The sequence below is a fragment of the Malus domestica genome, chromosome 17 (assembly GCF_042453785.1).
Source record: "Malus domestica chromosome 17, GDT2T_hap1".
Taxonomy (NCBI): domain Eukaryota; kingdom Viridiplantae; phylum Streptophyta; class Magnoliopsida; order Rosales; family Rosaceae; genus Malus; species Malus domestica.
Window position 1 is genome coordinate 33,723,841 of NC_091677.1, and position 5,375 is coordinate 33,729,215.

At 36.4% G+C, this 5,375-nt stretch overlaps 1 long non-coding RNA gene across 1 annotated transcript; it reads right to left on the reverse strand.

Moving 5' to 3' along the window:
* Positions 1–387: 387 nt before the first annotated feature.
* LOC139193618 (uncharacterized) lies at positions 388–1,504 on the reverse strand. Its single transcript, XR_011577966.1, has 3 exons — positions 1,294–1,504; positions 1,030–1,143; positions 388–453 (listed from the first exon to the last, which is right to left on the reverse strand). It is a non-coding gene; the product is annotated as an uncharacterized lncRNA (long non-coding RNA).
* Positions 1,505–5,375: the final 3,871 nt, after the last annotated feature.

Consider the following 5,375-nt stretch of genomic DNA (forward strand, 5'->3'; position numbering starts at 1 on the left):
ATACGCTCATTAGCATAGAAATATGTATACCATATGACAATATTGAATCAAGTTATTTGCAAAGATTTAAAATGCAATGTAAAAAGGAAAAAATTTATTTTATATGTAATAAAATGATTAACAAATTTTTTATTGAGCAGTATAAAAAAGGTATTAAAAACTAACCTAATTTATTAAGTTTGGAAAAATTGGACAGATAAAAGAAAGCTTTTAATCCTTACTATAACTAAAATAACTATGTTATTTCATTATCAAATAGGATTCATACGTGTAATCAGGGTTAAGAAAATCACTGATTAAAGAATCTGCCAGAAATCATCAAATTGGACTTGAACTTACCAATTTCTGATTCAAATAAACTAAGAAAAGGAGTTGGAATCAAACTAACCTCTGTTTTCTATATGCAGCAAACTGCATCTTGTTTTTGCCCTTGTTAACAACATATCTTTCGCTCTGTACACACCAAAAAACAGTAAACACCTCATTCATTACTAACAGCCATTTCAATCAATTAATTATTTAGACAAATTTTTCAACGATTCCGAAGCTCAGACAAAAATTGCATGAGAAAATTGAGATTATATGCAATTGGATGTCAAAGAACCTGAAAATACCATATATCCAATATTTAGTGCATACACCTAAAAACTAATCTTTATATATACTTTAAAATAATACAGATCAATGTAATCTAAAACATTGGAAATGCATATCAGTGCAAGCCAAGGTCTCAAGTTCTCAGAGTGGGGAATTACTGATTAGAACAGTTAATTCTCTGCTCCTTTTTGGGTATGAACTAATTAGCATAGTAGCCATAAAAATACGAAACAAAAGCTCAATAATTTATGCAATTTGGTTAAATTTTATACAATTTCTAGCAAAACCCAAAACTCAATAATACAAAAGGAACCCAATAGATGATTAAAGCAATTTTATACACAACTTATGCAAGTCCAAAGAAACGCATTTGATCAAACTTACTGAATACTGAAAAAAAAAATTACAATCAAAGTACGGATTAATAACTACCTCAACAACTAACAGAGCCAAAGCCAAACCCTAGAGCTTCGAAGGGCAGAGACGATCACAGAGACAAGAATAGTCCTTATTCCTTCCCACTGCTGCTGCTGCCACTTTCTCTCTCTAAAAACCAATTGGAAATTGTTTATAAAGAGACAGAGAGGAGAGGGCTATGATGATTGGATGAAAGAAGCATGAAAAACTAAAAGACATGTAAGCTTGAATTCGAGTCCCAAATTGAAAATATAAGGGAGGAGTGTAAGGGTGGCTTACCGAGGTCAGGAGAGGTGAGTCTCATAGGAAAAGTCGACGAACAGTGGCAGGAGCCAGTGCACAGTGAAAGGCCTCGCCTGTGTCTCCTGAACAGAACAGAGTGAGTGATAGTGGTTCTGTGAGATGGAGCGAGTGGTGGTGGTGCTGTAGTCATGTTTTGCCGGAAAATGGAGGCTTTGGTGCGCCTCGGTGTTTACAGAGAAAAGAAAGGGGAGTCCAGGGAGCTAGTGGTTGTTTGATGGAGTTGAGGCTCGCCGGAGTGGCGAGTTGTGATGTGGACTCAGGCCTCTCGGCCTCTGGGTTTTACGGAGAAGGGGAAGATGGTTTAGGGTTGAGAGAGATGGAGGGACGGCTAGGTTTTAGAAAAGATGAAGAAGAATGGGGGTGAGCAGCGCTGGGGCTACATGTTGAGGGAAATGAAGAGAGAGCAAGAAGAAGTCGAAGGCAGTGAACCCTACGGACAAATTTACCCTTCTAAGTTATAATAATTACCCTTCCAACCCAGCCCAAATCTGATGGGTTCCTTGTAAATAAGGTGAAATCAAGTGGCAAACAATTGACTGTAGCCATGAACAGTAAGGAACAGTGCCAATTGAAAAGCCTTCTTTAGACTAAAGTAATAAGGCTTTTCAATTGCACTATTCAAATGAATAGTAACTTGGAGTGGATTTTAAGTTATTTACAAAATTACCATCATCTCTTCATCGCAAATTGAAAATTTCGATTTTTTCACAAATTACCACCGCTTTTGCACAGTTTAACAGCGCCCACGCGTCAGTCATCGTGGAATGCTCTGCTTCGACTACATTTCCGTCCGTTTCCATCCCCATTTCTTTCCCTCTTTTTCTCTCCCGACTCTCTCTCACTGCCCTATTCTCTCACTCCCGCTCACCATCTCACTCCAAGCAATAGATACATGAACTCGATGAGAAGCCACCATCTCTTATCTACAAAGCGAAGAAGAACTCAGCAGATTGTATGTTACTCCTCCCCAATTTTTTCTGTATGTTTTCTTCAATTATTTGTTTTTGGGTTTGTTTCTTTCCCGAGAATAAGAAGAAAGAAACAGGAAAAATTAATATTGGGTAGTTAATTTATGTTGGACTGTTATATTTATTCAAGACATCAGGGGAATTAGGTACATAATTGATTGATTACCTGAGTGAATTTCTTTTATTTTGTCTGAAAGAATTTTTTTTTTTCTGGGATTTTGATGTTTTCTTGAATTTTACCACTTTGGTCGTGGCTTCCACTCAAATGTTAATTTAATTTACTTTGTTTGGGTATTATAGCAAATTATATATATAGTTTGCCGTTATAGTTTGGTCCTTTTTATGCAGTAGATTGTAGAAAAATGATCAAAAATAGCTTCAAGCAAGCACATGAGTTTGGTAAGTTTTGGTGTTCATACGCTGAATTTGTTTATGCTTTGTGTATTGTCTATTCAATTTATATCAGTTTCAGAATTTATAATTGTGATGTTTATAAGTCCACGGAGTAAGTTGCATAGTTGTGCGGCATCTTTTATATGCAGAGAAGAGACGTGCTGAATCTCACTCCGCCATTCGCCCCTCTGACCTCTCATGATCTCTCACACCCTCTCTCTAATTTCAGAACAATATTAAGCAGCTTGAGCTCTCTTTGCATTGAATCAATGGCAGTCATCTAAGGATGATTTTTCTTTGCCTTTTTGTTGGATTAGTGAATTTTTAGCTTAATTTGGGTAGTGTAGGTTCCGTTTTGGCTTAATTTCGATTTTCAACTCTAATAAAATATTGGTTTTAGGGATTTCTTCTTTGTGATCATCTTCATGTTTGATTGGTGATTTAGCGTGTGGATTGTCTACTTCTTTGATGAAAACTCTCACCGTTGGGACTAATATAGGTTTCTCATATTTTTTTGCACCATTTGTGAGGGATTTAATTTTCCTTTGTGGGTTTTCTTATACTCAAGGTATGATTTACATTCTGGAATTCATGGTTCAATTGGAAACCACGATGACATATCAACGTGTGTAGGACCCTTGATTTTGTATTATTTACATTCCTGCCATTACCAAAAAGCATGGGCTGCAGAGACAGAGAGGGAGATAGGCGGGGGATGGCAGGGAGGGGAAGGGAGAGGGAGGAGTGAGGTTGCTATAAAAAGGGGTTATGGTTGATTTTTTTTTCTCCTCAAATCAAGGGTTGGTGTCGGGATTAAGGGATGTGTCAAAATTGCCAATAGAAGCCTAAATTAATGGGTAGTTGTCGGTGATTGAGAGATTGAGAGGGAGAAAATTGGGGGAGGTTGTCACTGACCCGATGGAGTGAGGGATTTTGTGAGGATTAACTAACTTATTGACTAGGAACACAAGACAAGACATGCTTCCGGTAAACCGCCTCCGTCGCTTTCCTCCTCTCGCCTCCGTCTACCTCCTCTCCCTTTCTTCGTCTCCCCCTCCTCCTCTCTCTCTCTCTCTATGGAATCGATCGATCTTCGAAGAGGATAAAAAGATCTGAAATGGTGTGCTTCTTCTACTGTGATTCTGTGTTTTTAATTTTTCTGGGTTTGGCTTCTTCTTTTATTCCACTACTAATTTACAAAAATAATGAATTTTGTACATTTTGTTTTTATTTTACTTTTTGTTATATTTCATTGTAATATCAAATAGAGTTGGTATTTTAAAATCTCACTGCAATGTTTTTTGTTATATTGTTGGTGGGTATCTTTAATTATGCCCTGATGGAGAAAGGCAAAGAGGACAGACCTGGATTTGGGGCATAAAAGGGATCTTTAGATTTCTGTGAAAGTACTTTGTGCCTTTTTGCTATTGGTGATGAGTGTTCATGAATATTTATGCTTTAATATAGCTGTTACAGGAGCAAGTTGTTTAGTTAAAATCCTAAGAAGATTAGGGTAAAACATTCCGGCTCTCTCATTATTGATAGTCTGAATTTCTGCAATCTCTGAGATATATTTGGGATAGTTTTATAGTGATATACATCAAGGTTCAAGAAAAACTTTGCTGCACTGCACTATAGGAGTATCTGGTTGATGAAATTTTTCTGATTTAAGCATTTAGCTCCTCGATTGCATTAAATCAGTATTTAAAGAAGTTTTTGTCTGAGAATGCATTGATAGAATTTTTTTTGCCCAAAAATTAACTCACAGAGCTTCCTGTGAGTTAGTCTTAGCTTTTGATTTAATTTTTTTTTAGAATTATTATCATTTTTTTTATCTCTGCTGCTGTTTTGGATTTTTTTTAATGATTTTTATGCGATGTTCATCTGTGTAGGCACTCAAATTAGTGTTTTGGAGTGCATATGGACCAGACACCACAAAAGAGAAAACGGAAACCAAAATCAGAGCCATCAAAACAAACAAATGCTGGTATGTCCTAAAAAAGGTTGGTTTGTGCACTTTCAAAGAATACATGGAAGAAGATAATATTGATCATGGTGTAGAATGTGATGGTAATGTGGTTGAAAAAGATAAAATGTTGCACGAAAAGATCTCAGAGCTCATTGACGAAAATATGCAGCACCAGGCTGAGTTGATAAGGAGAAACAAGGAGAATAGTGAAACAATTGAGTGGCTTTTATCCCAGGTGCATAAGCTAACGGATGAGAACAAAATTTTGAAGATTAATCTGGGAATCCATAAGGATACTACTGATCATACAATTGCAATCCATAAGGATGCTACTGATTATACAATTACAAGGCAAAACAAGCCTCAGTTTTCAAAGTCTAAGTCCATAGGGCCATCTTTCCCTGGAAGGCTCACTGGATGCCTAGAACTTGGATCTTAATTAGCTACTTTTCAACTTTAGTAGGTAGCGTTATAAGTTTTCAAATGTATCTGTTTATATGCTTTCATAATACATGTGAAGATTCCGAGTCAATTATAACATATTTTAATTTTTAATTTTATGAGTATAGAAAAGGAATTGAATGCTTCGTTATTTTGATCTTGCAGCTGAAGCCAAGTCTGGATAGAGAGAAAGATCTCATGGTAGGAATCATGGACTTGATGAAGGTGAGGTTAACAAAGTGTGCTTTAGCACCAAGATTGGAATCTGGGTGTTCTGAGTTTTGTTT